General features: G+C 47.1%; 1 long non-coding RNA gene across 1 annotated transcript; it reads left to right on the top strand.

The window, feature by feature from the left end:
• The first annotated feature begins 3,961 nt into the window (after positions 1-3,961).
• LOC117068303 lies at positions 3,962-9,982 on the top strand. Its single transcript, XR_004431062.1, has 4 exons — positions 3,962-4,076; positions 5,168-5,260; positions 6,621-6,811; positions 9,865-9,982. It is a non-coding gene; the product is annotated as an uncharacterized LOC117068303 (long non-coding RNA).
• The last annotated feature ends 480 nt before the right edge of the window (positions 9,983-10,462 follow it).

Here is a 10,462-nt window from a genome sequence, read left to right as displayed (position 1 = left end):
CCCGTGGAGACAGACCTGCTAGGACGAGTGAGTTCAGGTTAAGTACAGGTTCAGGTAAGCAGCCCCTGAACCAGCACCCAGAGCTCCTGGCAACCTGAATGACCCCAGGGAAATCTTGTCCCCTCTGAGCCTCAGCCTTCTCATTTTGTAAATAAAGAGGTTGAGTAAAGGCAGTGTCGGCCAATGTGTGGCCTACATATCATTGGCAAGATGATCTTAGGTGGCACACAAGTAATTTTTTTTATACTTTAGGTTCTGGGGTACATGTGCAGAATATGCAGATTTGTTACATAGGTATACATGTGCCATGGTGGTTTTTGCTGCACCCATCAACCCATCATCTACACTAGGTATTTCTCCTAATGCTATCCCTCCCCCACCCCCCACCCCTTTGACAGGTCCCGGTTTGTGATGCCCCCTCGCCCTGTGTCCCTGTGTTCTCATTGTTCAACTCCCACTTAGGAGTGAGCACATGTGGTGTTTGGTTTTCAGTTCTTGTGTTACTTAGATGGATTTTTAAAAAATTAATAATGATGTGTTTATCTTTACAGCCACCTTCTGTTTTTGATTTTCCCAACCACAACTGTGATATAAGGTTTTCTTTTAAAAATCAATTTGCTTTTGTGAAAATCGTGAGTCAATTTGAAGAATAATTCTAAGTAAATTATAGTGTTGTAGGCAAAAGTCATGAAGGTGGTCCCTGCGTGACTAGCGTTTGGAAAATACCAGCTAGGTGTACTGGAATTTGGAGCAGGGAAAGGACCAGAACCTTGGTGTTGGGCCGGTCGGTCCAGGGTCTTGGTCTAGTATCCTTGGTATTTGCACTCCAACCATGAGTGGGAGCATGCAAAGTGCCCTGGTGACCAGATATCATGCCCAGGGATAAGCAGCAAGCCTCCTACGTGTGCTTTTCTAATGACTCTTCTGCGCACCCATTAGAAAAATGACTGCAGTCCCTGATGACATGCCAGTTTGAATCATGCTTTTTTGAAACTTAATATTTTATGACAGTCACCACATGCCATCAGACTATCTCCTTCGACACAATTGTCAGCAACCACTTGCTGGTTCCTCTTGTGATGGCCCCATGATATGCTTAACTAACTCTTTCTGAAAGGCTATTTTCCATTTTTCATTATTACAAACAGCAGTGCATCAAGCTCCCCTGTAGCTGGACCCGGGCTCTCTTGCCTGATGATTTCCTGAGGAGACTTTCCTTGGAAGGGACATGGCTGGAAGCTCCTGTTTAGGGTGGGGAGGAACGATCACTGCTGCTCCTCTTCTCAGGGGTCTCTGCCCCACTGAACAGGAAAAGCCTCTCTCCCCACCTCAGCTGTCCTGGTTGCAGCCCCAAGCAGCCTACCTCCCTGGCAGGAGGCCATTCAGCTCCCAGCCCTGTCTAGACAGCGAGTGTGCCAGCGACAGCCAGGCCTGAGCTGCTGTGTGTGTGTGTGTGTGTGTGTGTGTGTGTGTGTGTGTGGGTATGTCTATATGTGTGTGTGTCTGTGTGTGTGTGTTTGCTAATTACCCTGGAATGTCTCCTCCAGCCGCCACTGTGGAAATGTAGGTCATCCTGGCGAGGTGGGCGGTCACGATTAGGGGGTCAGGCCAGCCACTGGCGCACACACCGTATCGAGGTCACGGCCATCTGGGAGCCAGTGGAATGGGGCCCAGGCATAGGAGAAGCAGGCAGGCTAGGTTCTTTCTGCGGCTGTTAGTACGTTTCATAGCATGGCTCACAGCCTAAGGCAGGCGGCTTTCCTGTGACAAAGGTAAGAGCCAGTGTCCCATTGCATGCCTTATAAGCTTTCACAGCAATATTTGGTTGAGCCAGGGCATTCTGCACAGCGATTTCCCTGGCATGGTCGATGCTGTTTCATCCTCACAGCAGCCCTAGGAGGAGGGTCCTATTATTATCACAATAACCTCACCCATTATCTCCATTTACACTTTACCATTTTCCTAGTAACCGTTTAACCCTTTCATTTAGCCATTTTCATGGTTTCCTCCATGATCTCAGAAGAGTTACTAAGTTCTTAATAATAATACAGTCATGAGTGCTGAAGGACCGGGATACATTCTGAGAAATGGGTCATCAGGCAACTTCCTCATTGTGCAAACCTCAGAGAGCGCACTTGTACAACCCAGGTGGCATAGTCTGCTGCACACCCAGGCTGTAGGATACAGCCCATGACTCCTAGGCTGAAAACCTGGACAGTATGTGTCTTACTGAAACTGTAGGCCATCGTAACACAATAGTAAGTATTTGTATCTCTAAACATGTCCAAACGTAGACAAGGTACCGTAAAAATACAGGATTATAATTTTATGGAACCGCCATCATGTAGGTGGTGTGTCCTTGACCAAAATGTCATTATGCAGCACATGGCTGTAAGTAACAACAATCTGTTACTACGTGCTGGTCTCATCTACTCTCAGCTCTTGTAATATTTTTGTTAATTCACTAAAAAGCCAACAATGATTGCTCCCATTTTATAGATGGGCACAGAGAGGGTAAATACAAAGCTAACGTGATTCAAACCCAGGCAGTCTGGCTCCAGGCTGAGCTCTCAAACCCTGAGCCCTTCATCACTGTGTTAAAACTCCCAAGTTAGGTTGGAGTCAGTCATGGGCTTAGATACACCATTTGGATTTTTAAAAAAAATATTGTAGCACAAGAACAGGGCTGTTGTGCCCACTGCAAAGAAGCCTTTGGTTTGAAAGAGTTAAGCTTGTGTCCTGGTAAAGGAAGGTGGCTCCAGGGGAAGTTCCTGAAAAGCCAGATTTTCTCAGTGTGGCTATTCACAAGCCCAGGTCAGGAAGCCTTTTATCAACACCCCCGTCCCTCACTCTCCTCACCCCGGCTTTAAAAAATAATCTAATCTAACAGATGTTTCCATCTGCAGAACAATAGGCTGTGTGTGAGGGCCTTGTTTGTGCACCTGACAGTCATAATTGTTCAAACATTTATAAGCTGTGGGGTTATGAGGAAAAGGTTTTAAGAGATTCAAAGAAATGAGGAAATGGTGCTTGGAACTACCCTCTCCTGCCGGGTTGGGGCTGGCTACATTTCCACTTCCCCCAGCGTTTTATTATGAAAATTTTCAAAAATACAGAAGCATTGAAGGAATCGGCGAGCACCCAGACACTCCCTGCCGAGGCCGCCCTGACAGTCGGCTGTGCGCGTTGTCACTCCTCCATCCGCCCGTTCTCGGTGCCAGCTGCATCTGAAACAACACTCGCTGTCTGAGGGTGGCTTTCCCTCCACAGGGAGGGCATTCCCACCGCCGTGGGGGTTTGGCCGTGACTTTTGAAGGATATTTTTATGCAGAATATGGTATTTGAGAAGGAGTGGGCCAAGAAATGTGAACCACTGTTCTTTTCATTTTCTTCCAGGCTCAGCGGCACTTTCTGCCTTTGCATAAAAACCAGCACAATCCCACCTTGTCCCCGAGGTGGCCCACACCCTGGTGGCTGTGCTAAGTGCTCCCCACACACCGTGTTCAGTTCAGTCCTTACAGCCGACCTGAGCCTCGGGCATTATGATTATTCTCCCCATTTTCCACGGGAATAAACTGAACCTTGGTGAGGTAAATGGACATTCTCGGGACCCTCCGGCTTGGAAGTGGCAGGAGAGTGTAGACCCACAATCCCAGGCATGTGCCACACAACCAGAACCAAGCCTCCGACTTCTCTCCACCTAGCCTGATGCCTGGCACACTGTGGTCACTCCACAAATGCCTGTTGAATGAACTGAGATAAAAACTCCTTTTTACAGAATGCATTGGAAAAACTGAGGCTTAGAAGTCAGATGGATAGAAGGTAGGGGAACACCATCAACAGCCCCTGGTTGTCATCACTTCTTGTCTCTGACTGTTGAGGGGCAGGAAACTTCCTTACTCTACTGGTCTCCCACAGGCTATGATACCCCTCCCCCAGCCCTACCCGGAAGCCTTTCCAACCGCCCCCATGGAGACACATATCCTGCTTAAAGATCCTCCAAGGTGACAGGCTTGTGCTGATTTCTGTCCTGTTGAAAGGCCATGTGAAGAAGTGGAAAGAACCCAACCTCCCAGGTCCTACAAATCTAGATCTAAACCCAGCTTCTGGCCATGATTAGCTGCGTAAACTTGAGCAAGTTATTTTTATCTCAGCTTCTCTGTGTGTAGAAAGATGGTGACCATACCTCCTGAAGACAGCTGACGTGGGTTTAGACACAGAGAGAGGAGGCGAGCGGCATGGAGTACCAAGCTGGTGCTCAAGGAGTTGCCATTCTCCAGGAACCTCTGCCAGGTTTGGGGCTGTGGCACGTGATTTGCACATGAAGAGATTAGAACTGGGCTGGGGTCTCTGTGGTCCCTGACCACGAGGGTAGTTGGATCCATATCTTCTGGGCAATGTGACAGAAGGACCCCCTCCCCACACACAGCTCTGTAAGGTCCTTTTTACTCTGCTCGTTTGCCCAGGGCATGATTTACTTGGGCAATCCCACCAGAGTTCAACAATGAATCATATATGATTCCTGTCTGTTTATTTTGCATTGATCCCCCTTTCTGCCCTCAGGTTGCTGAAAGACTATAAAGAGACATTTTTTAGCCCTCTGTTTTGGGACCAAGAGTACCCAGAAAAGGGCTTAGTGTGATTCAGTGCTACCAATGCAACCCATGCAAATGCAACCTAACCCAACCCAACTCAACCCTCCCCACCTCAAACCAACCTAACCCAACCCAACCCAACCCTCCCCACCTCAAACCAACTTAATCCAACCCAACCTAACCCAACCCAGCCCCACCCAACTCAAACCAACTCAACTCTAGCCAACCCAACCCAACTCACCTCAACTTAAACCAAATCAACTCAGCTCAACCCAACCCACTCCAACCAACCTACCCAAATCAAACCAACCCAATTCCAGCCAACCCAACCCAGCTCAACTCATTTCAAACCAACTCAACTCAGCCCAACCCAGCTCGAAGGCAACAGTTGTTCAATGGAAAGCACATGGGATTTGGAATTAAATAGACCTAAGTTGAAATCTCAGCTTTTCCAGTTACAGGCTATGTGACATTAGCCAAGTCACTTGACTTCTGAGTCTGTTTCCTCATCTTAAAACAGAGTGGAAAATCTTGTATTGGCCAGTATATAAGATTCATTTTCCGTTTCTCAGGCGCCTCCTTGTGTGACACCATCAAGTCCACCATAGACCAATGGATGGAATAACTCTCAGCAACTTGTCCCTTTCCTGCCCTGCTCCCCTTGGGTAAGCAAATGTGCAGGCTTCAAGAACAGCAGAAAGAAGAGGCATCTGCAAACCAGTCTTCCTGGCTACTTGGCACTTCTCCAAGAAGACTTGGTCGAGTTGGGGGTAGTAGATAATATTTTTCAGAAAAGCTTCCTGGTATAATTGAGTGACTTATGTATTAGCTAATCTTTAGACTGTAAATACAGTAATTTCTAGGCATTGTAGTGAGGATGGACAGTAATAAGTGGCACTCACACTAAATACAGAGAAATCACTGCAGTCACCACTGCTACTGTTACCACCTTTGAGATAGTAGAATAGAAGCTTTCTTCACCTGTCTTCATGTTACCGAGCCACTAACCAGTGCTCTCTTCTGTCACTGTAAACATTCTGTGTCCGCCCACCGTGCTCTGAAAGTTGGAGGCTGGTCAGCTACACCTCAGTAGCTCTCCCATATCTGCCTTCATTCAGTGAGTCATTTGATTAACAAGAGTCAGTGGATTTGTTCCCATGCCTTCTTATGCCAGTTATATTTGTAATTCTAATTTCAAAATTCAACTGAATTACTATATAAACTAAAAAACTATGAGTGTCAAAGAAAGAGAATAGTTGCTTCTATGAAAAATAAGTCAAATGCTTTGGAATGACTTGAAAAATGAGTTCCTAAAAAATATGCTGAACAATTCAGTGAGGAAGAAACTACTGTAAAGATGAAAAAATAGACAAACAATGAAGGATTCTGCATTCATGTATCTTTGTAAATGCCCTTTAATTTTTACTTCATTTTAAAGGACTGGAAACTGTAAATGCTGGTGACTGTAAAAATGGGTGTGGTTTATGTAAAAGATTACTATGCAACTCCAAACAGCAAAAATAAGAACACCTTGATGTACTCACAAAGATTAGTTAAGTGAATGCACTAGTGGGTCATTAAATCGTCAGTTTTAACTGCTTCAGGTTAGAGGGATTTGACAGCACTGGAACTGCCACATGGGCATTAAGGAAGCCACATGTGAGTCCTGGGGCTTGGCTCTACAGTGGGCTTCAAGCAGTGGGATGAGCCGAGTGTGAACAAGTCAAGTGTAGTGGGAAAAACACAAGCTTGGCATATAGACAGATGGACTCACGTCCTCCCCTCCACTTGCTTGCTGTGTGACCTTGCATGCACCATGTCATTTCTCAGGGCCATGATTTCTTCCTTGGCAAAAGGAGGTGCTAATATCTATCTCACAGGCTATAGAGGCCGAGGGAGGGTAGGGGAAGCCCTAAGCCAAATTTTGGCCCAGAAGAGGGACTGCAAACAGCACTCACATCCCCCTTCTGCAGTGTGCTTCCGGTTCCATGCGTCCAGTGTGAGACTGACTTTCTTATCTCCCAGGGATTTCCCAGCCTAGCATCAATGAGTCTTGAATCTCAGCTGATGACACTCCTGGGCAAAATGGCTATGAAACTGGAAAGATATCTATGAAAAATACAACTCCTCAAGCCAGAAAATGCACTTGACACATCTGTGTTCCTTGAGAAACCTGAAGTTTTGGTGAATCTAGAAAACCATGGATGGCAGAACTGGTAAGAGGTAAAGGGAAGTCCTAGTAAGAGAGGCTAAGGCCCTGCCTCCTGGCTGTGTGTAGAATTAAAGAAGCATTGCCTCCTGGCTTAATCAGGGATGGCAATCTCATTAGCCATTGTCTGACCTCTAATGGGCAGGCGCTGTGGGTGGGCAGCGTGTCCAGGGTCATTAACAATGATGCCTGTGGATTTATTGGCGAAATAACCATTTTCCTCCAGACCCAGTTGCAAACTTGGCTTCTATGTCTGCATTGTTCTCAACACATAAACAAGAAGAGACGGGCTGTGGCCCTTGCCGGGGCCCCTCCAGGAATCCTGAGAGAAAAGTCTCTACCAGCAGCAGATGTGGGCCTGTGACAGCTCCATTGTTGCCCGGGCAGAGGGGGGTTGCGGAGTAGAAGCCCACTCCGTGTGGCCAGGTTTCAGGGGTCCTAAGAGAGGCCACTGGCTCTCACCCCAATCCTCTCTGCCTGTTGAAATACAAATAGCCTGCACTTGAATGCTCACCTGTGCTACTCCATTCCACCCCCGACAATTGCGAGAGGGAGGTTCCACGAGGTTCCCATTTTATGGATGAGCAAATGGAGGCTCAGGGAGGTTTAGAAACATCCCAGGATTGGTAAAGAGGTGAATCCAAGGCTGAACTCATTCTGATGGGTTTCACAGCTGATATTTTAACAATAAAACCCTACTGTCTTCATAACAATAAGTCTAATAAATGGCATCTGTCTAGTCATGATTAGCATCTGGGTCCTTAATGTACATAAAATTACCAAGTCACCCAAAATGCTATCAAGATGGTAGAATAGTTATTCCTATTCGACAGAGGGAAAAGGTGAGGCAGAAAGAGGTTGGGAAACTTGCTCTCACCTGATGTTCAGTAATATTTTCTCCCCTCCGCAAAAATTGGGGGTGGTCTGTGGCCTTCTAGGGCGGACCTTTTTAAGCAGTGAGAGGCAGTGGGGTCTCCTGGTGATGGTGATTGGCCCATGTATCAGACAGACATGGACTGCAGCCACATGCTAGCCCAGCAACTCTCTTCACCTGCTGGAGCCTTGATTTCCTCTTTTGCAAAATGGGATGAGAGGGCGTGGGGGCCTTCAGGAAACTGCTGCTGAAGCTGGGGAACCGGACACTGTCATCCAATCTTCTGTCATTTCATTCGTTTGCATATTGACTAAAGGAGGCTTTTTTTCCTTTTAAGCTTTGAGAGTTGGAGGTCATAGATCAGAAATTTTAATTTGAGTGCACAGAATATAGGTTCCTTTAGTTAATTTGACCACTCCACTCAGCCATCACTGATATTGAAATCCCTTCTTTTTCATCTATGGCCGCACCTAAGCTCACCCTGTAGAGCTGCCAGAAAAAACACAGGGTGCCTGGTTAAATTTGAATTTCAAATAAAAAATAAATAATTTTTTAGTATCAGTATGTCCCATGAAATATTTAGAGGCATATGGATACTAAAAAAAAAAAAAAATGATTCATTGTCTATCTGAAATTTGATTTTAACTGAGTGTCCTGTGTTTTTGTTTGCTCAATCTGGCAACCGCACCACCTGGCCACAGGGGGAGGGGGCGGCCTCAGGGCACCCTAGCTGGGACTTGGCCCCATTAATGACTACAATTATGATTTGCTTATTGGCAACCGCTCTGTGCCGGGCACCGTGCTGGGCTCTTGGCCTCCACCTTCTTGCCTTTCATTCTCACAACCATTTTGCCCATGTGGAAACAGAGGGAGCTGAGAGGGGAAGTGACTTGCCCAAAGATGTGGGTCGCTGAAGCCCAAGCCCGTGACGACTCAGCTTGATGCACCCCCAGCATGGAAATGTGCAGCCCCCATGTCCTGCCTGCCCCAAGTGGGGTCCTTGCCAGCCACTGCGCTGCTTCACCCTCCACCTGGCACTGATTAGATTCTCGAGATCTTCAGTCCAGTGCCTGAGCCAGCACATAAAATCTTTATTTTTCCTATCCAAATTAGTTCCTGGGGAGACCCAGTGCCCTCCCTGGCTTTTATATGCCTTGACTTGGCTCATGAAATGAGACGTCACCCGAACAACCCCCTCCTGTTCTCCAGCGAGATGGGAGGAGTCTCTGCTCTTGGCTGCATTCCCCTACCTGGATCACCATGAAATGTTATTTCCAGTAGACCAAGCGGCTTAACGGCTGTCATATGGCACATATCAGGCAGACTTGTCTGACTTGTTCCATCCCATCATGTTTCATGAACCATGATTAGCTGTGACACTCCAAGGCACACAGCGCAGCCTTGCCTGTGACTCCCCTTAAGAACAAATGGCTTCGCCTGACCCCAGAGGCTGGCTTTTATTTTGTTCCTTCTTTTTATGTAGTCGTGGGAGTGGGTGAGTCTGGCAGCTGCCGACCACCTCTGATCGCACTCCTAAGGCAGGCTCCATGGAACTGACACTTCAGTCTCAAGCTAGATGATTCTCTATGACTTTGCCCCAGTTATCTGAAGACTGGTTCCAATTTGAAAAGATAAGTCATTATGGAGGTAAAGCCAATTATGAGACAAAGCCGATGCCATCATCTCAAGACATTTGGGGATGAGTGGCTCTGGCTAATGGGCACTGAGGACATCCTCATTCATTCCTTCTGTAAATATCCACTGAGCACCGTCTGTGCCTGGTGTGTTAGCACCAGGGACATATTGGGACAACTAAGACATGTTCACTGCCTTTAAGGGTTCTGTAACCCAGAAGGGGTCAGAAATGTAAATGAACAGCCAACATGATCAAGGCCATTATGCAAAGACCAGAAGACCTACAAGAGGTGTCTCCGGGCCCTGGCTGGCTCCCTCTTGGTTCTCTTTGGCTCTAGGCAATGGGTCAGGATTGATCTGAGCTCCTCACAGCTGCTTGGCCCTCTTGTCAGTGACTTATTTCCCAGACTCTCTTGGGTCCGGATGGCATTGTAGCACCACAAACGAGGCTTGAGTTGAAGTAGGTGGTCAGTTTATAAGAAATATTTTGCTCTCCTGAAAAAGAAGGTCATATTCATTGGCTTCCCCCTTTTCCTTTCTTGTCTTGAAAGCATCAACATGATGCTTCAAGCTGCAGCAGTTCATCCTGAGGCCATAAGGCCACCAACCTGAGGACAGAAAGTGGAAGTGCTTGGGAGTCGAGAGGGGAAAGCAGGGAGAACCTCTATCCCCGCCGGTATGGCCGAGCCATGCCCCAGCCACACATCCTCCACCCCTCCCTGCTCATTCTGTGAGAACAATAAACTTCTATTTGTTTAAGCCACTGTTAGTTGGGTTTCTGATACCTGCAGCCCAATGCATTCCAATCTAATACAGAATGTAGTACATTTTATCTGCAAGGTCCTGGAAAATCTAGGCAGAAGGGGTAATAGAAAAATGCACAAAATCCCTTGTCCTCTAAGGTCTATAGTCAGGGGACGTATAGCCTGGAACTGTTGTTACTCATTTGTGTCCTTCCATCCTGGCAGACAGACCTCCTTGCCTTTCTGGGAGCTGAACAGCTTTAGCCTCCAGGAACCCAGGGAGGTGAAATGAGACTTCTCGCACCTGCTCAGGTTCCCAATACCTCTCTGGAGCCCCATTCTCTCCTTTCACCAAGTTAAGCTGTAAGAACGCAGCACCTGCAGACGGTGCCTCTCCAACCTGTGT

The sequence above is a fragment of the Trachypithecus francoisi genome, unplaced genomic scaffold, assembly GCF_009764315.1.
Source record: "Trachypithecus francoisi isolate TF-2019V2 unplaced genomic scaffold, Tfra_2.0 Lachesis_group21, whole genome shotgun sequence".
Lineage (NCBI taxonomy): Eukaryota > Metazoa > Chordata > Mammalia > Primates > Cercopithecidae > Trachypithecus > Trachypithecus francoisi.
This window is presented reverse-complemented; position numbering and strand designations above follow the sequence as displayed.